This window comes from Podarcis erhardii (genome assembly GCF_964252035.2).
Source record: "Podarcis erhardii genome assembly, chromosome: 1".
Lineage (NCBI taxonomy): Eukaryota > Metazoa > Chordata > Lepidosauria > Squamata > Lacertidae > Podarcis > Podarcis erhardii.
In genome coordinates, this window is record NC_138497.1 from 53018715 (window position 1) to 53045269 (window position 26555).

General features: G+C 43.2%; 1 protein-coding gene and 2 long non-coding RNA genes across 4 annotated transcripts in view; 2 read left to right on the forward strand and 1 right to left on the reverse strand.

The window, feature by feature from the left end:
• The first annotated feature begins 4737 nt into the window (after positions 1-4737).
• Positions 4738-21672, forward strand: LOC309327689. Its single transcript, XR_014150626.1, has 3 exons — positions 4738-4785; positions 17469-17576; positions 21602-21672. It is a non-coding gene; the product is annotated as an uncharacterized lncRNA (long non-coding RNA).
• LOC309327658 lies at positions 9017-19550 on the reverse strand. The gene is made up of 3 exons (XR_014150615.1): positions 19439-19550; positions 13657-13759; positions 9017-9168 (listed from the first exon to the last, which is right to left on the reverse strand). It is a non-coding gene; the product is annotated as an uncharacterized lncRNA (long non-coding RNA).
• Positions 21673-25797: 4125 nt separating the features above from the next.
• TP53I11 (tumor protein p53 inducible protein 11) overlaps positions 25798-26555 on the forward strand; it is a 53864-nt gene continuing 53106 nt past the window's right edge. Inside the window, exon 1 of one of the 2 annotated variants that reach the window (XM_081836411.1) lies at positions 25798-26052. The gene's annotated coding sequence lies outside the window, so the exon portion shown is untranslated. Of the gene's footprint in view, positions 26053-26153; positions 26257-26555 lie in introns of those variants that run through there. The other variant, XM_081836412.1, reaches the window with a different exon arrangement.

The following is a 26555-nucleotide window of genomic DNA, read 5'->3' on the forward strand; positions in this document are numbered from 1 at the left end:
CATATCCTGGTTGCCAGATGGCATGTTTTAAGTTATGAAAATTGATTCTTGAAGAGAAAAGAACAGACCTTATATTGTATGGCCAGTAAAGGCTGGTCCATGAGGGTGAATGGGGCACTGCCTCACTAACTTTACCTGCCCTCAGCCCTCACCTGTCTGCCTTCTTGTTTACAACCAGTCCCAGAGGCGGGACTGCCTGCAGCTTCCTCCTCCTTGGTCTTGGTGTTGCCTTTGTTGAAACCATCAGGGAAGAGGCTTCCAATGGGCATCAGCCATCTGAAGTAGGCTGCAGCAAAAAGACAAGACGAGAAAGCCAGGGGTGGTCATGTATTGCTTTTATATCCAGTTGTCAGGGCTGTAGCCCACCCTGGTTCTGCTACAAGAGACCTACATTAGAGGTGAGAAACCTCAGGCTTCCAGACCTTTCTGTCTCATCCTCCGGACTCTCTCACCTCCAGGCCATGACCATCAGCATCCCCCTTCTGTGTTCTCCTCAAGGGCTTTGGCCAAACTGGAATGTGCTCTTGAACTGTGATCCTGCTTCTTGTTGACCAGGAAGGAGAATGCAGAGATATGTGTGTATGCAGTACCAGATTTATGTACAGTGGTACCTCGGGTTACATACGCTTCAGGTTACATATGCTTCAGGTTACAGACTCGTCTAACCCAGAAATATTACCTCGGGTTAAGAACTTTGCTTAAGGATGAGAACAGAAATCGTGCTCCGGCGGTGCAGCGGCAGCAGGAGGCCCCATTAGCTAAAGTGGTGCTTCAGGTTAAGAACAGTTTTAGGTTAAGAACGGACATCCGGAATGAATTAAGTACTCAACCCAAGGTACCACTATTTAAGTTAAACAAGCTATAGCTTAGGGCCCCACTCTCTTGGGGGCCCCCCAAAAAATCAAAGGAAAAAAACTGGATGTACATTTCCAAAATATAAGATAAAAAACCAAATAAAATAAAACCTACATACAGCAAGAATGTTTTGTGTTGCATAGGCTCCTATTGTGAGTAATGGGCCCTGCCTGCTAGCCTGCTCCCTAAAATATCACTGGTTTGCTCATTTCTATATATAGGGTGCCCATAAATTAATAAATTACTATATAGCATATATTCAACACAAAAAAACAGCGACAATTTGTTGTTCACAAAGGACATCTGGACATATAAAGGGTCCCATTACCTTCAGTGGCTTAGGACCTCATCAAACCTAAATCCGGCCCTGTGTGTATGAGTAGATAAGCTCTGGTTCCTAGAAAGTGGAGATTTACAGCTTGTAGTGAGATGAGTGCCCTTGAAGAAGAGAGATGGCAGCTGTGGATTGATGAGAAACTCCCCACATCTTGCCTGCAGGGCTAATGCCCTATAGTTCTGTTGAACAGGTATAAAAGGGGTTCAGCCTGTGTGTGTGTGTGTGTGTGTGTGTGTTAGTGTTAAACCAGCTTTCCATGTTGGTGGTTTATTGTACCTTTCCATACTTGAGTGGGAAGTAAAACTGGGGTTTGATTGATCAAGACTGGCCTCAACCATTGGTTATGTTGAGTACAGAGAATCGGCCAGCAATGAATGTTGGGTAGGTATTTCCCTCACAGCATAGTGATGTGTGTATGTGAATCCTCTGGCTTTTGTGTAATTGTAATGTAGCTAATTGCACAAAGGTAAAAAATTCACATTTGTTGCTCAGACTTCTTTTGCCTTTGGTTCTATCCATTTTTGCCTCTGAATATGCTTGGCTATTTTAATAATGCAGTTTCCTGGGGCAGATGTTTAGCTAACCAGCCTATAATTAGCAGGATCACCCCTAGATCCCCCCTTTTTTTTTTACAATTGCTGGTACATTGGGCACTTTCCAGTGCTCAGGTACAGTGGCTGATCTGAGGGACAAATTATATATTTTTGTTGGAAGATCAACAGTTTCACATTTGAGTTCTTTGAGAACTCTCAGGTGGGCACCATCTGGAGCTAGCAATTTGTCAGTTTTTATTTTGGTCTATCAGGCCTGGAACTATATGAAATTCGTTTACTTAAATGCCTCACATAAACCCTGGTGGAAATTGCCCTGGATTACATACAGAGGACAATTTCCTTCTTGTTTGGTCTGTATTTGAATTTGACCTCTGTTGGGTTCTTTTCTAGTTTCTTTTGATGCAATGTCTCTGGGGATTTCCTGCAGTTTGTGAGAGATTTTTAAATTAACTAGGGCAAATAAAACCTTTCGGCTCAGCAGAAGAGAAGCTTGTGAAACTATTAAAATTAAATTATTCCTCTCGCATATTTTTTTTTCCCTTCTGAAAATATTTTCATGGTGGCCTGTCATTGATTGTGCTTCTTTTTTTTAAAGATCTCTGACCTCATAGTCAACAATCCTATACAAAATCACCTCAGAATAAGTCTCATTGACCTCATTGGGATTTTGTTCATGAGGAGATGTGGATACAATTGTGTTGCTGTTGCTCTTCTGTGTCCTCTGTTAAAACAGAGGGGCCTATTGGAATAGTTCCTCTTGGAATTGGATTATCAAACACATTTCATTTGACAGAACATACTCAGAGACACCAAGAGGCCAGATGCAGAAAGCCCTTTATTTATCCTAATGGGACTGAAAACAAGTTTAGTAGAGTGGCAAAATATACAAGCAGCTCAACATGCTGGAAAATATGGGAGCTGGCAAAGAGAATTTTTTCATCATTAAAAAATTATAAGAGCACTAACAGAATTATTTATAACTCAGAAAGGCAGCGTGGATGATTTTTTTTTTTTTTTTAAGTCTCTTGACTGCCCATGTTTTGTGAGAGGGATTCAAGCAGATACTGGAACTTTAGGTTCGTGTAATTAAAGTGGGTTAAAGTACTCCACTGTCTTGGCAAAACAAATCCTCTTAACGGGAGGAAACAGACATTTTACAGTTAGGAAAGTGGTGAACAAACACACTGAAAAGTATGGGATGACTGAACAATTAATATGAAGTCATGCAAACACCATGCAAGCAAAGGTGGAAGAAAGCTCATTCTATTATAACCTTGCCACAAGCAAATCAGAATGGATGCTTAATAAAGTCTGGATATAGTCTAAATATAGTCTAACCTCTGCTTAAGCTTTGGGAAACCAAATCAGGATGGATGCTCAATAAGCAGGTCATCTAAAGGTGAGCTGAATCTTCACGACATTCTGTTTTGCTTGGAAAGACAAAATAGTATCAGACACAACATTTTAGCAGCTCCACCATCAGCCACCAAAAATTGATGAAGGAATTGCTAGTGTACTGCCATTTAAGAAGGATTTTGACAAGCTGGGATGTGTGCAGAGGAGGGCAACCAAGATGATCAAGGGTCTGGAAACCAAACCTTATGAGAAACAGTTGAAGGAGCTGGGTATGTTTTGCCTTGAAAAGAGGAGATGTGATAGCCATCTTCAAATATCTCAAGAGCTGTCACATGGAAGAGGGAGCATGCATGTTTTCACCTGCTCTTGAACAGCAGTCTCCAAACTTTGGGCTAAGGGAACCTAACAGCAAAAATTGACATTTATTATGTGCTAGACACATCTAGGGATGGAAGAGGAATTCAATTCTATTTTCATTTAAAGACAACCCTACCTAACGGAAACTCAGCCATCCTTTGGAATTTGCACTTCTTCAAATTTTGCAATGCAGTTCTCCAGACAAATATCAAGTACAAAAGTGCATATACAGTACATACATACATACATACATACATACACACACACACATATAAACAAAATGTGCATAAAATGCATATATTAGTAAAAAAAAAATACAAAAGTGCATTATATTATGGGAAATTGCTTTCCAAAAATGTGTACATTAGGAAAATTGCATTGAAAAATGTGTGTATTTGGAGAAAATTGCACTAAGATGCTGATGAAGTTTCACTTTTTTAAAACAAAATTTGAGAACTAAACTTAAGAATGGAAAAATAAGTATCTGAGAGAAAACAAAATTGACAGATGTATTCCTCTCTCATCACATCCCAGCAGGTAGGCTACCTTCTTCAATCATTGATGCTGTAATACTTCCTGCTCTGAGACTTGCACATCTGCTACAACATGATTAAGGGCTCATCCAGACTTCCTTTTGTGCCATGTTTTTGGGCACTGGCCACATTTTAAAGCACTGTATCTGAGTACTTTTTTTAAAAAAATATTTTGCCATAGTGCTTTCTCCCCCCCAAAACCCACTGAATTGCTGTTTGTTCCAATTCAGCATTAAAGAGTGAGATTTTGCAGGGAAATTGCCAGGTTAAAAAAAGAAAAAAAGAAAAGCACTCAAACGCAGCACTTTAAAGCATGGACTTGTGCCTAGAAAGTGAAGGGTAAATGGTAAATGTGGATTGTTTCAAGCGATTATTCTGCAGTCACCTCATTATCATGATCTAGATAAGCATAGTTCCAGTTACAGATAGGTAGCCGTGTTGGTCTGCCATAGTCAAAACAAAACAAATTCCTTCCAGTAGCACCTTAAAGACCAACTAAGTCAGTTCTTGGTATGAGTAGATAAGCATATTCAGAGTATGCTATCTATTTTGCCTACTAAACCGGCTCTGCAGATCTCCGCCCCCCTGGCATTTTCCTTCAACCATCACAAGAGAAGTGCATCATAATAAACATTCAACTATATTGCTTGGTTGACAGGTCATTCTGTACCAGGCTAAGTAATTTCCTTTGGGTTTTGAGGTATTATTTTTAGTGCCTTTTTGGATGGCAATATTCAAGTTTGTTGACAACTGCTATTTCCTGAGGTTGGAGAGGTTTTGGGTTGCTTTCTGGGTAAGTACTGTCCTCAGAAAACATTTGAGGATTCTACAAAGGGTTCTTTGAATGCTAGCAGCTACTTTTGTAGCTTGGATGTATATTAGTTGCCCAGCTATTTTGATTCAGCTATTAAACTGATGAGAGTAGAACCTTAAACTATGAAAAAGTTTAAATGAGAAGTTTTATTTCTGTTGGATTCCCCCGTTCCCAGTGGATTAAAAATGACAGCAAACTCACATTAAGCAAAGCCAAATGAAGAGGTAAAGAGGAGTGTCCTTTCTCTTAGTAAGCTCTGGGTTTCTTCTGCATCACTTGTTCCTTGCAAGGAATGTTGGCAGTTTTCTCTGAGGGGAAAATTCACTTTATAAGCTCTTTCAGGCAATCTGGTTTCCCTTGCATAATGCATCCTTTGCAAAAATAAATAAATAAATAAATTGCAGAATATGAAAAAATAACTATTCATATGGTTATCCAGGGCAGGGTAGGGAGGATATTCTAATCCAAGAAATATAACAATGATCTTAATTAATACATTACTGCCTGGCGTTCAATTCCAACTGAGCTTTTTATGCTTATTATGTTGATGATGCTCTTATGTGCAGAGAAGCATCTTAAGGCATGGGGGGGAGGGGGAAGACAGCCCATACCAATCTTCCTCTCTCGCATCAGGGTTATACATTTCTCCGTTGGCAAATTGTTTTCTATGTCTGGCTGTAGTGTGGAGAAGGAGGTGGAGGGGAGAGAGAGAGGCTAACTCCAAGGTCTGGGAAAGTGCTTGAAAGGTTGTGTTAAAAGAAATCTTCTAGGGCCTCTGGATAGCAGGGAAAAGAACAAAGTGGCCTATCAACTCGAAAATGAAAGAAGAAGCTACTATGGCAAAAAGCAGACATTGATGTGTGTGTGTATATATATATATATGATGCAGGCAAAGTGTTTACTCCAGCTGTGTTTAAAAGAAAATGTGATAAAGCAACACCATGGTGGTGTGAGCCGTCCTATGGGTCCCTGCAGACATACCATTCGGTATAGTTCCTGACAGACACTAGTAATTTTGTGAAGTCAATGCCTATATCACAGCCCCCTTACTGAAAATAAGAGAACTTTGTTCTTTCAAATTCTTTTCCAGGAGAGGCCTGGGATCTTTGCAAGTGGAGCCTGTGCTCCCAGTTCTATGATTCTATTGCCAGGAACAGCCAAATACATTTTGCTTCCTGAGGTGATGGACAAAATAGTGCCTCACCCCCAGTGCTATTTTTCTAGAAAAAGAGGTGCCAGAACTCACTATGAATGCCTCCCTTGTTCTCTCAGAATGGCAATGGTGCCCACCTGAGAGGTGCTGGAACTGAGTTCCATTGAGTTCCCACTGAAAAACAAACAGAGCCCTGCTCACCCCTTTTTAATGTACAGAAGCTGGCCAACCTAGCAACTGAATCTTGTAGGACAGTATTCTCCACCCCACCAGAGGACAACAGGCTAGTTTAGGCACCATGTATCTCTGCATGGGAACGGCCCCTAGATCTGCTGCCATAAGGGATGCAGGAGGAGGAATCCACAGAACTCGGATTTCAAAGTGGACTCACCCAGTTCATGCCTGGCAGATCAAGAACTGGACTGAGTCATGAGCCCACTGTATAGTCCACTTTAGAATCTGCAATCCTGCAGATCACACTATGAGGTGGTCAGAGGGCTAGTGTGTTTCCTCTATCCATTTAATGCACAACAACAAAATGCTTCACAAAGCTCCAGGAGTCACCCAGATGCTCACAGTCTGGAGCTGGGGACAGCTGCTGCCCCCCAAATGTCATCAGGTGCTGTCATTCCCAGGAAGGACTAGCTGTAGTCCAGCGTTTTCCAATCTTGGGTGTCCAGCTCTTTTTGGACTACAGTTTCCATCCTCCCTAACCAATGGTCCTTCTAGCTAGGGATGATGTGAGTTGTAGTCCCCAAACAGCTGGAGACCCAAGTTTGGGGAACCCTGCCCTATTTTGCTCAAAGCATGTGGCAACAAGCCACTCTAAGCTGTGAGCCGGAGGTTGATGTCTGAAGCTTGTAAAAGGGGTAGAATAGAGCACAGTGCTGGGACTGCAGAACTTGGACTACCTCAGAAGTATTGCTGTTTAATTCATTTCCATGCAGAATTTGAAGGATTTTCTCTTCAAAACCTGCATGGAAATGAGATGAGACTTACTTAGCACTGTCCCCATGTAGAATTGGGACTGTAATGGGCCCATCCATCCCTAGCTGCCACTAGGGATATACAAAAGCAGCAATTTCCATTCTGACCTACAGTATATTTACCATAATCAGCGCTGTTTCATTCCATTTCAGTTCTGCTTCTGCTAACAGTGGTTTCTTATTTGCCTTGCTGTCTCCTCTTTTGTAAATCCTGTTGTATTTTTGTCATAACCATTCTTACTGATGCACCTCAGCCCTGCAGAAAGCACGATTTAACCGACCCAGCAGCAGCTGGTGGGTGGGCTAAATCCTGCTTTGATGGCTGCATGCACGAGTTCTTCTACTCAACCCTGAAGAAAGCCATTACAATGCAAAGGAAATGTCAAAGCAATTTAAAAAACAATGCCATTATATATAATTTGCAGGATTTTATTTAAAACAACAGAAGTAACAACAATGTTGTGATGGGTATTGCTTTGACTGATTCCTGACCATAGATGAATATGCAAACCACAGCAATTTCAGCTTTTGGATTTATTTACAACAGGCTCAACCTCAGCCCTCCAGATGTTTTGAGGCTACAATTCCCATCATCCCTGACCACTAGTCCTGCTAGCTAGGGATCATAGGAGTTGTAGGCCAAAAACATCTGGAGGGCCGAAGTTGAGTGTTATGTACTGAGTTGAATAGGATCCAAAATGCAGCAGTCTGATTGGTCCTAGAACAATAGGATTCAGAATGCAGCAATCTGATTGGTCCATAGGAGCCACCCAATCCAGCTCCAGGTGGAAGTGAATCCGCAACCTGATTGGCCTACAGGAGAATCCCGGAATTAGCCAATCACGTGGGGCCCATTGTATAAATAATGTATACAAAGCAGACATTCTGGGGGAACTTCCATTCCTCCTCACCACTATGAGCGGAATAAAGAGCATGAAATCCACTCTCAACTCTGAGTATATTTCATTGAGGAAGCCTGATTTACAACATAATTCTCTGACAACCCCAGCTGCCACTGCCTCTCTTACTGCCTGAAGTGACTGTCTCAGTCTACCTAACGATCGGGTCAGCCCCATCTACTGCTGAACTACAGCTCTTCCAGGTTAGACTGGGCAAACATCTCCCATTTCAAGGCACTAACAACATGTACTCTTAGGCTACAGAAGCACTGAAAAATTTATTGGAGGAAATGCTTGATCACAGGTCCTTGGCATATGGCAACCTGGCATATTTTCTCCAAACTGTGTTGTCTTTATACTCTCAATAGTTTAACTAACTGTGAAGGACCTTGTTGTTTGACCTTTCTCAGACTGGAATGGAGAAGTGACTTAGCTGGATGCTAAGCGTCAGACTGAGAAAGAACGGGTGTTTTCATTTATTCAGTTGTAAAATCTTAGATCCTTATGAGTAATCCTTCTTTTCCTGTTTTCCAACAGATGAAGCATACACAGTTCAACTCACTGTTTAGCACTTTCCCTCCCATATTGATTCCTGTTAAACAAAATAAAATTATCCTTATTAGACTAGGGAGCGGATGAAACAGTAGGGACCTCTTGGGAGAGGACAAATGGGATTGAAGAGAGAGTATGAAAACAAAAGATGCGCATGCATCTACCAATGAGTCAGGCTGAGAAGAGCTGAGGCTGACACCCCAAAACCATGTTGGGGCAGAATAATATTTTGGGATTTCATTTGTTTGGCAACTCGTACAATTTTGGCAGACTGGTAGGCCAAGCAGGATTCAGTATCCAAAATATCTAAGTCAAATAGAGGTGACAAGAGATGAAGTTATTGGGCTAATGTATAACTTAATTTTTTTACAAGGGTGGCGCTGTGGGTAAAACCCGATCGCATGGTCGGCGGTTCGAATCCCCGCGACGGGGTGAGCTCCCGTCGTTCGGTCCCAGCTCCTGCCCACCTAGCAGTTCGAAAGCACCCTTAAGTGCAAGTAGATAAATAGGTACCACTTTATAGCAGGAAGGTAAACGGTGTTTCCGTGTGCTGCTCTGGTGCCGGTTCGCCGGAGCAGCTTCGTCACACTGGCCACGTGACCCGGACGTGTCTCTGGACAGCACTGGCTCCCGGCCTCTAGAGTGAGATGAGCGCACAACCCTAGAGTCTGTCAAGACTGGCCCGTACGGGCAGGGGTACCTTTACCTTTTAGTTCAGGTAGCATCCACTTGAGAGTAATTAGAGAACATTTGGTGTGGAATTCTTGATTTCCTAAGAAAAATAGGAAACGCATGACTCTTTACTGGAGCATTGGACCCAGAGACCCATAAGATCATAGAACCATAGATTTATAGAGTTGGAAGGGACCACTAGGATCATCTAGTTCAACCTCCTGCAACACAGGAATCTTCTGCCCAACATGGGGCTCGAATCCACAACTCTGAGATTAAGGGTCTTATGCTCTACCAATTGAGCTATACCAGAGCTTCCATATAAATACTGAAAGCTAACCAAAACCAATCTGCAACAGTCAAGGTTAACCCCAAGCAGAGTAATTTCAGTTAGGAAAGGTATGCATATTTAGGAAATGCATATTTAGGCATTTGTCTGAACATACAAGTGTTTCAAGTGTGGACAGGGATGCACACACAATCCCAATGCACAATGTCCTCATAGAATTGTAGAGTCAGAGGAGAGGGTACCCAAATGAGCATCTGGTCCAAACCCCCTGCAATCACAGCTCATGTGTGTTCTTTCCACCTGGGCTTTCCCTGATGTTTCCATGTTGCACAGGGAAATATTTCACGGGGCTTCTACTCATGTTCATTGGGAAGTGAGTAGGACCCTCCAGACAACTGGGGACCCTAATAAAGCAGGATCATGCAAACGACTCAAGTTCAAGTGAATACTTTTGGATGCCTCATGCAGACCTTCCTTATGCAATAAAAAGCTCAGGGACTAAGCATTGGGGTGGTGTGCCTGGGGACATTGGGACAGGGCTTGCATATGCACACCTGTCTCTTTCCACACCTTGAGCATTTGAATGTTCAGGCAAACACCCAAAGATGCCTTAAATTCTATCTAGAATGCTAAGAAACATGGTTCTATCAGAATTCTTATAACACTACCCTCTCTGTTTTCTTGTGGCTTCAGCTGGGGCATGTAACAGATTGCATGTGGCACACACAAGGCGTGGGCTGCAAGAAATACTGTAGGAGGGAGTTAGGGATGGAATCCTGAAGGTCAGCCAAAGGTTCTATGAATAAATGGAATTCATTGATATTGTTTGCACACCATATCAAGACAAAATAGACAAATACTTTCAAACTCAAAAAAAAAAAAAGTGTAATACATGATAGACAAAGTTTTACATGTATTCGCTCTATAAAAAATAAAACTAAATATAGAAAAAAAATACAGGTCAGTAAGTTTATGTGCTGAAAACTCATCTGAAGAAGTTAACTAGCTCCATATACCTTTTCCTAAGACTGGAAGCCTTCAAGAGGCTACCCTACAAGTCACATATCAGTTAGATTCTTCTAATTGATGTGATAAGAATTTAAGGTCTTAGATATATAATAAATGTTCATAAATGTACCAACCAAGCACATATATAGATCAGCAAAGGAAGACCGACATGAAACCATTTTTGGCTCCCAAACTGACCAAATGTTTTCTCTGCAAGGTCAAAGGAAAATGGAAAAGCCTCCCCATTGTCTTTTCCTTCACAAATCCTGTCTTAAGGGTATGTCTGTGTATGAATAGGGTGAGCCTGTGACCTGGCTCAGGAACTAAGTATTTATCATTACAAAAGACTGGCCAGACTCCCCAGGGTATCCAATCAAGTAAGCATTAACAGGTAACCTGTCAGACAAGATAAACAACACACTCAGATTTCAGATGATGTATCTGGGGGGTACAAACTTTTCAGCATTTCATTTTCAAGACAAATTACAAGTCCCTTTCATATCAATGCTGACATTTCACACCTACTAGCTGATATATAACACCTGAGGAAAGGGCAGCTCTATGAATCTGTGCTCCAGCAAGCGGTACTCTTTGCTTAAAGGTGTTTCTTCTTACATTTCCAAATGAATTCAGCATTGGCTACTGGGAATCCATGATAAAGTAATAAATTGGGGGGGGGGAGAGAGAGAAATAAACCAGAAACCCTCTGGAACCTGCCAGTGAAGGCAGATCTTTGGGAGCCTAAATTCACCCATTTGAAATATGCTGCCAGGAGACCGCATGTGGTAGACTGAATAATTAGACATAGGACCAAACTGAATGTGGCGTTAATTATGTGCAAGCATTTTACAAGCAAGTAGGCTTTGGGGTGGGGTGGGGAGGGCATTAAAGACTCCTTCTCTACCTCCTTTAAAGGTTAAGCTTCAACTCTCTCACCCCACCCACCACAGTCCTTCCGCTGGAAATCACTTGCCTGAAACTGATGTTTGCATAAGGAGGTAAGCCTGGCGTGGGCAGGGGTGGGGGGGTAGGAGGCTCCTTCCCAATACAAACAACAACTTTGTGTGGCAATTTTGGCTGGGACTCCAGTGGAAGGCAAGGATTAAACTTTAACTCATCCAGCCCCTTTGAACCTGCTGCTGTTTACACTACAAAAAAGGGCACTCTCACTGCTCACTGCAGCCTCACATTTAAGGCCACTTCTAGTTGAACTTTTTTGAGGGGAGAAATGGGAAAATAGGATGGACTTCGACAGGATTGTCCAAGATGATTGAATTTCTAATCAATCTCATTTCTTCTTCTTCACTACATTCCTGTAGTCACTTACCTGGGAAGAATGTTCTGACGACGACAACAACAAAAACAACAACATTTGTGCCCCACCCATCTGACTGGGTTGCCTCAGTCACTCTGAGCAGCTTTCAGCATATACAGAAACATAATAAACCATTTAAAACTTCCCTATACCGAGCTGTCTTCAGTATGAGCTGTTCGACAGTGGAACAGACTTCCTCAGCAGGCTGTGGACTCCTCTGCATTGGAGGTTTTTAATCCCTCTGTCATGGATGAGATTTCTGCATTGTTGGGGGTTAGACTCAATGACCCTCCGGATGCCTTTCAGCTGTAAGATTCTATGCTTCTAAGCAAGCCACAGTGAACTCAGTGGGGATTGCTTCTGAGTAGATCCGTGTAAGACTGCTCTGTAAGCACTTTGAGATGGATTCTGACAGAAGTGGACCACCAATAGGAAAATACCCAAAAGAAGATGCACCAGAAACATGACCTTTATTGGAGAAGGGCTGTAGCAAAGTGGCAGTGCATGTGGAGGGTCATAGGTTCAATCCCTGGAATCTCCAGGTCAGACTGAGAAACTTTCCTGCCTGAAAAGGTGCCACTGATCAGTGTAGACAATAAGGAGCTAGATGGACTTTCTCTGTTTTGGTGTCACATTAATAATAATAATAATAATAATAATTTATTATTTCTACCCCACCCATCTGGCTGAGTTTCCCCAGCCACTCTGGGCAGTTTTCACTATAAGCTTATAGTCCACTCTGGGCTTATAGTCTTCCTTTGGTATTGTAGCTCAGTGATAGAGCATTTGGAAGGTCCCAAGCCTTAGGAGGCTATCCTGCCCAAAACCCTGAAGAGCCACTGCCAAGCCATGTAGACAATAGTTGTACCTTGGAAGTCGAACGGAATCCGTTCTGGAAGTCTGTTTGACTTCCAAAATGTTCGAAAGCTCCTGCAGCCAAATGGAAGCCGCAGAAGTCCTGTTGGATGTTCGGCTTCCAAAAATAGTTTGCAAACCAGAAACGGTCACTTCCGGGGTTGCAGCATTTGGGAGCCAAAATGTTCAAGAACTAAGCTGTTCAAAAACCAAGGTACGACTGTACTGTACTACATGGACTTAGTCTGACTCAGTGTGATGGCCTGGGCCTCGGGCTCGGACTCAGAACCAGAGGAGTCTCAGTCTGCAATGGATCCTTTGCCTCAGGCATCATCTGAACCAAGTCTGGGGCCTGGTCCTGAAGAATTCCAGTCTGAACAGGATCCCCTGCAACAAACCCCAGCTGGGCCGAGTCAGGGGCCTGAGCCTGCCCTGGCTCCAGATGCAGGGATTACCTCGTTGCCTTCAGCTGGGCCATCACTTACAGCTGCTCCATTACCAGTTTGGTCAGGGGAGGCTGAGGCAGCCCCTGGGTCTAGTAGCCCACTGACGTCTCCCAAGCTGCAGAGACTAATGTCTGAGAGAAGGGGAGAGCTGAGTACTCGCAGGAGAAGTGCTCACCTCCGGGCGAAACAGGGAGGTGAGTCATCGGGGGATGAGGACCAGCCATTACCCTGACAAACATAAAAGGCTGTCAGACCCCGCCCCAGGTTGCGGGAGCAACATTGCTGTATGCCAGGCCTTGCCTGAGATCCTGTACCTGTCCTTGCCTGGTTTCCTGCCTTGACCCTGTCAGACTGACTCCTAGTGGAACCTATGGATTCTGGACCGGACCTGGAGCACGGTTCTCGGGTTACCCTTGGGCCCAGCACAGTAAGGCACCTCCCTATTTCCCTGTTTTATTCAGGATCACAAAAATAAGATAGCCACACTTGTGATACATTTTGTTTTCAGCTGGTAGCCAAGTCCTTCCTCATTGCTGTTTAGACCTGAAGCAGTGAGCTAGTAAAATAACTAAGTTGCAGAGCCAGCGTGGGTGTCCTATATATGTCAGCATCGTTTCACAAATACAACCTGATGTTTGACTTGTTCTGTAGCGCATTGGACTACAGCTCACCTACCAGTGACTTACACAAGTCATGCTTCTCGTGCACATCAGTGCTTCCTGTGGCAAAAGGTGTGTGTGGACAGGCAATGAAGCCCTCAAGGTGACAGCTGTACTGTCTGAGGAATAGAACAGGGCCACGTAATTAAAATGTGAACCAAAATGTTGAATGTTAAAAATAAGAGAGAGAATGGTTAGCAAGCACAATGGCATATAAATATAAAATTGCAGAGGGTTCCACACTCCCCATACATTTTCAAGACATGCAACCTGTTTGGCTACAGACAGATTTCTACATCCAAATATCACCTCATTGAAATCCCTCGGAGGTATCAGAGTGGCCACACGAACAATACCATCTGTACATCACAGTTTTAAACTTCAAGAGCATGTAGAGAAGAATTTTCAGTAATGTGTGAACAGATTCACTGCTTGGGAGGTCAGGCATTTATTGGTCAGGATAAAGTATTAACTATCTGCATGAAGCCATTATTTAAATTTGCACTGTGTTTGTTTTTGCTATTTTTAAGTACAGTGGTACCTCGGGTTACATGCGCTTCAGGTCACAGACTCGGGTTAAGAACTTTGCTTCAGGATGAGAACAGAAATAATGCTCTGGCGGCGCGGCAGCAGCAGGAGGCCCCATTAGCTAAAGCAGTGCTTCAGGTTAAGAACAGTTTCAGGTTAAGTACTGACCTCCGGAACGAATTAAGTACTTAACCTGAGGTACCACTGTAATGCGAGAATGCCTGCCTCGAGTCTCCAGGACATTGCTTTCAATTTCATTTTAAAAATCCCTAAAAACACTTAGTGGGGAAATGTCAGACATCAAGTTAGCAAGTCTAGGCAAAGATAGGGAGGTGTGCAGAAGGATTTTATATGCACCTCTGCAAATTGGGCTGGAAGGGTACATACAGTGCCTGCCTTCATATACAGAAGCAGAAAATCACTCGCTTTTTGTGGGTTGGAGAGTTGGAACCTGAGATTCTAAATTTTTTTATGACAGATGACATTTAATTTAAGCCAGACCTTAGTTCCAGTACATGTTAGTTGGAATATGAATGGATGTGTGTTAATATTTTCTGCAAACCTTCCACTTGCACCTCTGCCCTGCTCCTGTTCTAAAGTTATATTCAAAACATAGAACATTCTCTATTGCTTCCTTCTCACTGGAAAAGCTTACTATCGATTTCAGCTGGGATCATACAGCCAAGCTTGTTTTTACTGCTAGAGCAACACTTATCTGTATGATTTCTGCTTGAAATTGCTGATATTGAGCTACACGTTTTGATTCACAAGCTGGGGCAGGGCCTAGCAGCATTGTCAGCAAGTCAACATATGAGTGAGTGGCATGGTTTTCAGGGCTTCAGTCACAAGCTAGACCACACAAAGCAGACGTGTGTTTTCATAATCGCAGATTCATTGGGAGGTATGCCTGAACTGAATAAGAACACTCGAGGTCTGGCCTTACCATCTTTGTCTAGCCTTGGCTATGGCACCTAGGTTATCTGTATTATTTTAAATTAAAAGGTCAGGAATCCTATCTTCTAGGGCTGGGTGGATAGAATTGCTGGAAGAAACCACTAGCACAGGTGTCATTTCTTACACAGCTTTGGGACCCTTCATCTTTCAGTTTAGCAAAACTGTCTGTATCCGTGGAATCACAAAATGTAAATGAGCCCATTCTTTGTGGAGGGAGACTTGGAAGATATACTGTACACCAGGGCTGACCCTATCATTAGACAGAGTGAAATGGCTTCCTAGGCAGATGCTGCTGCAGCTGAAGTCCCAGACCTGTGTTCCCTAATTCAGACTGCTGCATCTTGCACTTTGCCTCAGGTGGCGAGGTGTCTGGGTTTGGCACTGGCGAGCACAAGACTGCCCTGCCTTTCCTCTCTTCCCTTAAAATCAGGGCTGTGCCGTGCAACAGGGCAAGCCATCTTGTGGAAGCATCAAGCGGGGCTGGATGTCTGGAAATGTCTGAGTACTGCAGGAAGCCCTTTTTTCTTTTTCTGACTGACACTGCTTCAAATTGCACAATCTCATTTGAGTGGTAGATCTGAACATTAGGCGGCTGAGATACTGCAGTAAAGTCTACTAATATGGGAGAAATTATAGGGTGAGACATATAAATGAGAGAGTGCAGCAGAAACACCAGTAGCTGCAGCACTGCATGCAGTTGATGTATCTGAATGCAGCCAGGGATTCCTTGAATCTGTTTAATTGGAAAACGGACACGTTGGAAAGCTACTGAGTTGTAAGATTCAGCTGTTCACCCAGGGTCTACTGAGCGGTGTTAAGAGGATTGCCGAAAGCTTTTTTTAATTACACATTGTTGTGGCCACAAATTAAAACCCACCCCCTGATTAATTAGTTAAGGGCACAACACGCAGTAACTTTAGGGATGTAGGGTTGTTCAAGGTCTGCTACCATGTCGGCGGTGTGCATGCATCAGCTCCTTTCTCTCTTTCTTGATGCAAAAGAAAACTGACAATGGCTTTTCCTTCCTGTTTGTATCCAGAGCTGACACAGAACAAAAGCCATTCTGAAAGGCAAGATCTAAGAGTCAGAATCATAGGCAACTGAAGTGGTCCAATACACTTGCATCTCCAACAGTACTGATAGATCTTGGGATTTATTTGTTTGTTAATGGCATTTTAGTAAGTTACACTAGAGAACTTGTGATCAGGGCTAGCCCACATATGAGGCAAGGTGAGGCAGTTATTAAAATGACTGGGGAAATTTTGGACAACTGTGTAGGCCTGTCAACATACTTAGGTTTCCAAGAGATTCCTGAAGCTCAAATGTGATGAATATTCCACAGCATGGGGCTGGTGACAGCGAATGCCCAACTTCTAGTGGAGGCCAGAAAGGCCTCTGCAGCACAGGGGACAACTAGCAGTTCTTCTTCGTATGATCTCACTGACAGAGCTGGGATATACTATTGTCAAAGCTTGATAAAGTATTCATGATGAAAAAGAGAGGAAATGTTTCCAATGCCTTTTCCTTCTAGCAATGAATACTAGCTTTTGCTTATCACATTTTGTTCATCTTTCACTAAGACAACGCCTCCTTTTCCTCCAAGGCACACTGACGGAAGCTTTGCAGTATGTCCAGTTTTTTAAACGTCATCAATAAATTAATCTATCAGTTAAACGCCATTGCCAGGTAATTAGCCAGCTAAAAATCTTTAATCAGTTGAATGCCCTAATCAAAAGTCACTCTGAAACCCAAGGCAATCAAGAGGCATTTGTATGGCGAACAAACAAAAAGCATCCATCTTCATCTGGGCTTCTCAGGGGCTCGAGAATAAGAAAGGAAATGGTGCCACATTAATAATTCCTTCAAGCCAATGCCTCTCCCATTTTATCACTGGAAAGGGGTGAAAAAATGCTACTATTGGGGGTGGATGATAGAAAATCCAGCTCTGGCAGAGTTGGAACAAAGAATTCCAAGGTGGAATCAGTCAAATGAGTGAAGTATTATACAAAATTCTGTGTTGCTCTCTTGCTAGCCTCTGCAGGAATCACAGAGAGACTGCATGATGTCTTCTTCATCTTTTGCACAGGTTTTTTTTAAAGGGATTAGATGAGGATTAAACACAAACAGAAAGCATGTTTGGGACTGTGGGTGCTCACTAAAAGGGCATTATCCTCACCTACAGTGGTTGTGTGTGAAGATGAATACCTATTGGGAAAGAGTTCATAACACACTGAATATATCCCATGCTGGGAAAACCTAAAAGACCTACTGCATTGATGATGCACCTATTGAGGGCAAAGTCTAGAAAAATATGCCATTCAGAAATTCTCTTTTTGATTCTGTCAGGTATGAATTCTTCCTAAGTTCTGTGAACAAAGAACGTCAGAAGTTCACTGAAGACTGCACTTCATACAAATGTTAGCCTATACAAAAGATGACAGCTCCAGTTACAAGGTGGGACGCTGAAACTCAAATATCCCTTGTTGCTTTCAGTAGTAACTCCTTGTTTAATCTTATATCCAATTCACACTCCTGATTTCCAAAACCTCAGATCTCTCTGGTCCATGCCTTGTTTATACTCTGCATCAGCTTCGCTATCCTGGTCGATGAGGATTTTCACCTGGTTTCAGGTTATACTGAAATTTAAACTGGCCGGCAGCTTGCAGTGTTACCCTTTGTAAGCTGCCCACTTTTTAATAAGTATCCCAGTGGCCTGATGTCGCAACTCCCAAGGCACACATTTGGTTGGAACTCTACTGTGTTAAGAAGGCAACTGAGAGAAGCGGCTGAAGATCTAGCTGAAATTGGGGTTGGGAAAGGCTTACAGGTTTCATTGGGGGATCCTACCTTAATACTTATAATTTAAGAATTGCCCAAATGCCTCTTTATGTTTTCCATGGAAGGGAACCAATTCCTTTGGAAAGACTGCACCACAGATGGAAACTCCCTGGGATGTGCCCTCCGTTTTTTTTAAGAGGATCCAAACCCCGAGCATTTTTGCTCCTGTAAATACAAGATAAGAAGTCGATTGTCTGCCCTGTGGAATTGAGTTGCAAAACAGTTCTTGAGGGAAGCATTGTTTGTGTTGTTTTGTTATATGCAAGAAATTAAGATACCATGCCTGTGTTGAACTGTGTGCTTCTAAATTACCCCAATTATTGTTGTTGCCATTACATTTCCAATTGTACTGAGCAGTCAGTAGGAGCAGCCATTACAGCATTCATCCAACACGACTATTGTCAAGAATTGATACACAAAGGGCTTTTTGTTTAGGTCTACCCGACTTGTTTTGTGGATGAACCTTTTGGCATATGTAAGCTGTCCGTTCTTTCACTTTTTATTCCCTTTTCATTCCATATGAAAATAAAGTCCCAACCAATACATTTTGGCACATGAGGTCACTGGCAGAGGAAGAGGAGTGCGGCGGGGAGCGCACTACCCCTGGCAGCGTGATCCCGGTGGGGTGCCATCGAGACTGCCACCCGCCTGTGCTGGGAGCCGTGCCCTCGTAGGTAGCGCGCCACACTTCCGGAATGCATGCCAGCCCTGCCCCCACCTGCTCTCCACCCCCCGGTGCCAGAGCATAAAGCTCCACCACTGCATGAGGCGGACCCCAAAATGGCACCCCCCTCCTTGCCAAGGAAGGAGAGGTGAAGGAAGATCTATCTATACAGTACAGTATGAAGAACAGGGGGCGGGGAACAAAGATCAACAACAGGATCTGCTGTCCCACAGGATCCTGCTGCCTGAGGCAGTCGCTTCACCTCGCCTCATGGATGAGCTGGCCCTGGTCCCACCATCCAGCATCTGAAGAATGTTAGCAAAGGATGTTTTCTTGCAAACTATTAGCTTCCTATTTCTCTATCTATCTATATATCTTTCTCTCATCTATCTATCACAGGTATTTGTACACAGGTTGTCTATTTTCTCTTAAAACACAAAGTACAGTACGTAAATTTTTCACAAAACTTCTCTTCTCCCTTAGACTAATATAGAAAATAGTATCTTAATATGATCTTTCATTTGAGACACAATATTTAGTATCTTCCATTTACTGCAATTCTCTCTTTCCAACTGACCGTTCCCCTATATTACTGGGAATCCCCCCAGTGCAGAGTCAAGTGTTTCCAATTATTTCTATACCAGCACCTTAGCTATTTGTCTTTTTTGTCCACTCTCCATTTTGGCCACCGACAGAAGAGTTACGACCAATTTGCTTGGTCATAATTGGCTTGGTGTCTCAGGTAAAACTTGGAGATTCCCCCATAGTTCTCTTCTTCTACCCCTCCCCCACCACATCCATGCCAGAAACTTACATTTGGAGGAAGTACAGCAAGGATAGCCAAAGTGGTACCCTACAGATATATTTGACTCCAATTCCCATCACCCTCAGCTGAGCCAAGGATGATGGGAATTGGAGTCCAAAACATCTAAAGGGCACTACACTGGCTAACCCTGACATAGAGAAAAGAGCAGCAATAGAGACAGTGGCAGAGGTCTCATCCTTAAGTTCCTTGCCTTCTCGAGAGCAACGGAGACTTCTGGATATGCTTGGAAGTGTTTGTTGTGTTGCTCTGACAGCCTTGGAGATCTGCTGTAAAAATGATAATGATAACAATTATAGTAATTTAAAAATATATTCATTTATGACACAAACATACCTGGGTTTTTATGATGTTTGAGTTTTCAGCCTTATTTTGAAATAAATAAATAAATTGAAAACATCTTATCTCTGTATTCAGGAAACATATCTTTTCCCACTTAGATGACCACTTCATGCATCTGATGATATGGATGCTGGCTCACCAAAGCTGAGGCCACAATAATTTTTTTAGTCGTGGTGATGCTGCAAGGCTCTTTCATGTTTTTGCTCCATCAGCCTGACACGGCTGCTCCTTCTTGACGGTTTTCCTATTTGCTATGTGATTAATCTCTAGGAACCTGAGTTCATTTGGAGCCTGGACATTTTTCATACCAAATGCTTTGGCATGTAAATTATTTTCAGACATGCACACATATTTTTTGAAGACATTTATAATAATGACACTTGACAGTAGGGTGGCGGGGGGACAACCTGTTAATTTCTGTGAGCCGGAAACATTTTAGATCCATCCCATTTAACAAGTCTATATTGTCTGGAGATTTTCAAATAAGGCCAAGGTTTCAAATGCAAGGAGAAGTGTATAAATAATATATATATACACCATATGTTTGATAGAAGTTTCAACAAGTGCATGAGAAGAAGGTATTATGCTCTCTCCCCCAAATGGGATTATGCAGTGGCGCTGTGGTCTAAACCACTGAGCCTAGGGCTTGCCGATCGGAAGGTTGGCGGTTCGAATCCCCACGACAGGGTGAGCTCCCGTTGTTCGGTCCCTGCTCCTGCCAACCTAGCAGTTCAAAAGCACATTAAAGTGCAAGTAGATAAATAGGTACCGCTCCGGCGGGAAGATAAATGGCATTTCTGTGCACTGCTCTGGTTTCGCCAGAATCGTCTTAGTCATGCTGGCCACGTGACGTGGAAAAACTGTTTGCGGACAAATGCCGGCTCCCTCGGCCAGTAAAGTGAGATGAGTGCCGCAACCCCAGAGTCGTTCGTGACTTAACTGTCAGGGGTCCTATACCTTTTTATGACTTTTAAACAAAAATGAGAGGGTGAATCAGATCACATTCAAAGGCAAATCACCTGCTGATGATGCTTTGTGTTACACTCCCTTCCATTCTCATGCCCATAATGCTATGTCAGTTCAAAGTTGTTAATGTTCTCACTTGGTGAGTGCTACTTTGGGGTAGAAATGTAGGGCATAGCTTGCAGGGGGGAATACTATTTTAAATGTAGATATAATACTTCACAATAATTAAAAAGGAAAATATGTCGTCCATTAGTTTTTAACAAGTTATGTAAAGTTGATTTTCCTATATTTCAACTAAACTCCTACTTCGGAAGAGAAACAAAACCTTTTTTAAAAGAATGTTCTAGTTAGTAGCCTTCTGCTCCTTTCTGAAGATGCATGTGGATGCTGCAAAACGTTTGTATGTAGGATGAGTACCAATCCCACAATAAACACGTGCCTGGAAGCACCCGGATTTGAATAACTGCAAGGTTTTTTATTTCCAAACTGGGATTCTGAGGCCATGCTTAACCTGATAATAAGCCTGGTTAAAATTAATGCACTTGCTTTGGCATGGGCGTGATGCTTCTCTGATGAAAGATTGCTTCAAAAATAATTGGAGTCCTTTGGTACAAGTGAATATTGTACTGATCTTTCATTTTTAAAAAGAAACTATTACATTTCCCCTCCCCTCTTTCTTGTTGTTGCCAAGGGTCCATTTATTATTATGTTATTTACTGGTATTTTATGTAAATAGTTTTGGAGAGCTGCCCAGACAAAAATCTGTTCAAGAAGGCCTAGAATGCATTTAAAAAGCACAGTTCTGAATTAATCTGCTGCAAGAAGTTTTTCTTCTGTCATTTTCAGACTAAGACAGACTGCAGACTTGGTTAAGTGCTGTGACATCTTCCAGAAACATTTTTTAAAATACACGCTGCCTGAAGAAAAAGTTCTGTACAACTCAAGTAAAAAGGCTCACCTGCCAAGACTGGTAAACTTCCATCCTGATAAAGAAATAACTGTTTCTATTTCTGATGTTCAGAAGTGAGTGCTGCTGCTCAAATCAATGGAACATTAGGAGGGAGAGGAGTAATGAAATGGAGTATCATCAGCCCAAGTATAGTCAAATCTCAGTTCACAATGCCTCCATTTTGGAATGTTTCGGCTCCCGAACGCTGAAAACCAGGAAGGAACTGCTCCAGTTTTCGAACGATTTTCAGATGCTGAATGTGCTATGCGGCTTCCGTTTTGAGTTTCCCTATTACATTGAGACTTCCGCTTTCAGTTTTCTGTTGTTGAACGTTTTGGAAGTTGAACGGTCTTCCGGAATGATTACATTCGACAACAGAGGTTTGACTGTACAACAATATTCTGTTGCCAATCCCACCTGCTTTTTAACGAGTTCTGCCCTTTTCTTGTTGATGGTCAAACATGTAATTTTACCATTTCTCTTTGCTTTCTTCTCTTTTTTTACTAGCGGTAGGTATTTGTAGCTTAACCACCCTTCTGAACATAGCTGGGCAGCTAAAGAGTAGCAAAAGAAGGGATGATTCTATGCCTGCAGAATAGAAGGAAGCTGGGTTTTTTATTTTGTTTTGCTTGGGGCTTCATGAAGTGCAATTGCTACTACAGCAGTACTGCTGGCTGTGTTGTCTGATGGAAATATAAGTGATGCATAAGATGGGAGACTTCAGTAAAATGACAATAGAGAAGTTCGCCTTTCAGAAAGAAATCAATGTTGCTGGATACAATTTACCAAAAATAAAGGCCCAAGTGATACATTGAACTAGTGATTTGCTGGAGGGGCACTGACTTGATTATTGAAAAGTGAGACAAATGTATTCTGCATATGCTCAGAGGCTTGAAAAGTTGCAGTCCATCTTAATGTAAGTAGAGGGTTTTATAGATACAATCCCTCAAGTGAGGTTGATGTACCGTAATTCTTCACTGAGTGGAGGAAGACGTCCAAAAGCATGCACAGGACCAAAAAACGTGACTAATAAAGGGTACCCTCACTACATTCCCACTTATGTCAAATGGCAGCAATTCTCCCTATTCTGACCTGTTATACACTATACAGTGATGTCCCTGATACTGTTTGACCTATGCCAGTGGTGGGGAACTTGGGAGATGCCAGATGCTGTCAGACCCTAGCTCGCCCCACCTCCAGCCAGCATGACCAATGGTGAGGGGCAGTGGTAGATCTAGTCCAACAGCATCAGGAGACTCATAGATTCTGCACTATGTGGTTCATCTGCTCATAGCACATTAGGTTTGTTTGACAAAGAAAAACCTTCAGTCGGTTGACCTTTAATCAATTCCTCTGGGAAAAGATTCTGATTATGCTCACGAGTTTGCCTTGTTTTATTTTTAACACTAACAAAAACATGAAAAAAAAAGAAAGCATATGTTCTTTACGTTCCTTTATTCCCCCCCCCCTTTATGTTGTTAGTGCTTTAGATACATTTCTTTGTTCATGGCTGGCTTATCTGGAATCATAAATAATCCATGATCAGAGAAGTAAAAAACAACAAAAAACCCAAACCAATTTCCATGTTAATTAAAGTCTGGGAAAGGAACAATGGGGTTGTATGTTTCTCTGGAGGTTGCCTGAATTCTGCTGGGATTTCAGATGCAATGTGCTCATCTAAATTCACCTCTTTTCATACTAACTGACACCCATCAGTCCCTTCACGTTTAAGAATTTAGAGAGATTGACCAAGAAAGAAAGAAAGAAAGAAAGAAAGAAAGAAGGAAAGAAAATATTTCCAAAGTAAGAACTATCAAGAAATAACATTTTCATGACTTTCATAGGAACAGTGAAATTGAATTCTCTGAAATCTAGTGTTACATTGTATGGGTGCTGTAAGCTAGAACTTCCCAGTTTGAAAATCTCCTTTACCGTGAACTCAATGTGCTGACATATTGGCTAACAGCAGCATTGTAATGCATGTCTACTCAGAAGTAAGCCCTATTAAGTTAAATGACACTTTACCCCAAGCAAGTGCAACCTACAATCCTATGGGAGCCAGTCCCACTGAACCCAAAGCTGCTTGCTTCAAAGTACACACACAGGATTGCATAGTAAGATGCATGCACACTTCAATTCAGTCTGCATCCAGCACTGCATTGGTTTGGGAAGCAGTGTACACACAATGTTAGCTATATATAACCCATCTCCTTTCTGTATGTGTCCTGTCATTTCTTAGGAAAGGCTGTGTTTTGATATTCCCCACCAGCCCAAACCAAAGCAGCTTTGATCCCTGTGTCTTCCGTTATGTGTCCACAACCTAAGTGTCAGTTGTGAGCCAAAACCCAAGCTTTGAACAAACAAGTGGTCTTAATTAAACCACCAGGTACAGTCCCCACTCTGAAATATGGGGGTAATAGTTATTATTTATTTAATTGGTTCATTGCCTAATAGCAGTCAATGTCTAGGTGGCTTTCAACAAGTTTAGAAGCATACAAAAAAAATTAATGCAACCTTACAGTGCGGATTTAATCATCACCGCATACACAGTGCCTTGAACACTCAAAGTGATATATAAATTCTAAGAAGTTAGGTGGGAGTCCAAAATCTGGAGGACCAAACACTCTCCACTCATTTTTTGAAATGCTCCAAGGCAGGTGTTGAGAATCTTTGGCCCTCCAGCTGTTGCTAAACTGCAACTCCCATCAGCCCTAGCAAGCATGACGGGACTTGCAGTTCAGCAACACAAGGAGGCCAAAGCATTCCCACACCTGCTCTAAGAAAAGCAGCAGCTGCTGTGCTTCCAAATTTGTCCCCTTTTCCACCCTACTCCTTTGGCGGCGAAAGGGCATTGATTCTGGAAGGAACAATAGCATTGTCCTTCGTGACTTGCAGGACTAGGATGGGGACATGGCAACTGTAGATGAGGATATTAAAAATAACAATATATTGTTGCCACATGCCCCAGACCCATCCCTGACAAAGACACCATGCCTTTAATGTATTTTTAAAAGTTGATGACCTCCAACATTATTTATTTTTCCTTCCCAAAGGTTACTTTGGGTCTTCTGGGCTGGTGGGGCATTTTTGGTGTGTGTGAATATTATGATTTTATAATCAGTGGCAGACTTTGGGCTTTAAAATCTCAGTGGCACCCTGTGTGATGCCAGAATCGGCAACCCCCTGCCTCTCACCTTCCATTGTTCATCATTGTTGTGGTGCCCCTGCAGCACCCAGTGTGGACGAACGAGTTGCGTTCCCTTAAATCTGCCTCTGTATTTATGCTTTAAAGTGTTTTTGAGTGACTGTGCTGCTAGTATAATGCATTTCATTCATGTTTGTTGTGGTTTGGCGACCTTTTTGTATTCTACTGGGGGAACTGAATTTCTCAGTCCTGTGAATCCCACGGATGCGGATTCCCCCTGTTGAGGGTCGGGATGGTTGGTTGTTGTTATTTGGTGGCACACCTGAAAAAACACCTGACTCGATGGCAAATGCACATCAGCCAGGCATTTAAGGGTACAAGTGCCCACCCATTGCACATACACAGGTGAAAAAATCCATTTGGGGTTTCTTCCACAGGTTTGACACCGCAAAATGAAATGCTGTCCGACCACAAAAGCATAGCTGTCAATTTTTCCCCTTTTTAAAGGGAAATTTCCTTATTCCGAATAGGATTCCTTGCAAGAAAAGGGAAAAGTTGACAGCTATGCACAAAAGGGACCTAATAACTCAGCTCTAAACTTAAACACCCGAAGTTTCTCCTCTCCTTGGGGTATGTTAACCCGGATTCATAAACCAACCCGTCAAAACCGCCGCCGAGGATACGCGCGCTCGTGCTGCCAAGGGACTCCGAGGGTGTGGGGGCGGGATGCTCGCGTCGTGCAACCTTTAATTCACTGTAAAAACAATACTGTAGATCCTCTCCGGTAGGCGCTTAAGTCTGCGCCCTGCGCCGCCTCTCGCTCCCTGCAGGTGTCGCTCTCCAGCTAAGCGGCAACAAAGCGGCGGGGCGAGCGGGGCGTGTGCGCGGGGGCGGGGCCGTCTTTTGCCTCGCCGCGCGACGTGTGATTGATTGAATATGGTAATACGGAGGCGGGGCTAAGGCGCCCTCCGCGGCTTGCGGGGGAAAACGCGCAGGTTGTGCAAAAGTGGCTGATTGTGCCGGCTCGCCTGTCTCTGGCGGCGGCTCCGCGAGGGACCCTCGGAGATGTGACCGCCTCCCGTAGGCCGGCTGTGCGGATTGTTACTCTTCTTTTTCTTCTTCTTCTTCGGCAGCAGCAGCAGCAGCAGCAGCTTCTCTCTGGAGCCAGCGACCTTTTCTGTGGGCGGAACATGCTTTAAAACTGTGAGTTGTTTTCGGCGCGTCGACTTTTCGCGAGGCAGGCTGCCAGCTTCCCCGCCTGGGTTTTCTCCCCTCAGAAAAGCCCTCGGTTGGCCTCGCTAGCTAAGAATAGCTGCTGGCCGAAACTGCCCCGGGGGTCGTCAGGGGTCGTGTACGGAGTCCGGGAGCAGCTGGTGTATCCCGAGGCGAAACAAACTTGCGAAGAAAGTAAGCCCGCTTGCATTCAGTGGCACCGGCGGGTGAAGAAATAGCAGTCCCTCAGGACTGTCCCGCGACTTTTTTTGCTCCCTTCTAGGTTGGGAGAGTGAATGAGGCAGCCCAGCCCGTTATTACTACTACTACTAATAATTAATTCCTCCTCACACGCCCCCGCTCCTTCCCCCAGCTTTGGTGTTGCCTTTCTGGAGTTTAGCGAAGAGCCCAAAAAATTAAAAATAAAAATCAGTGTATAGTTTGGCAGAGAAAGCCACTTCCTGTTTTTAAGGCTTGAAAGAAAGGAGGGAGGG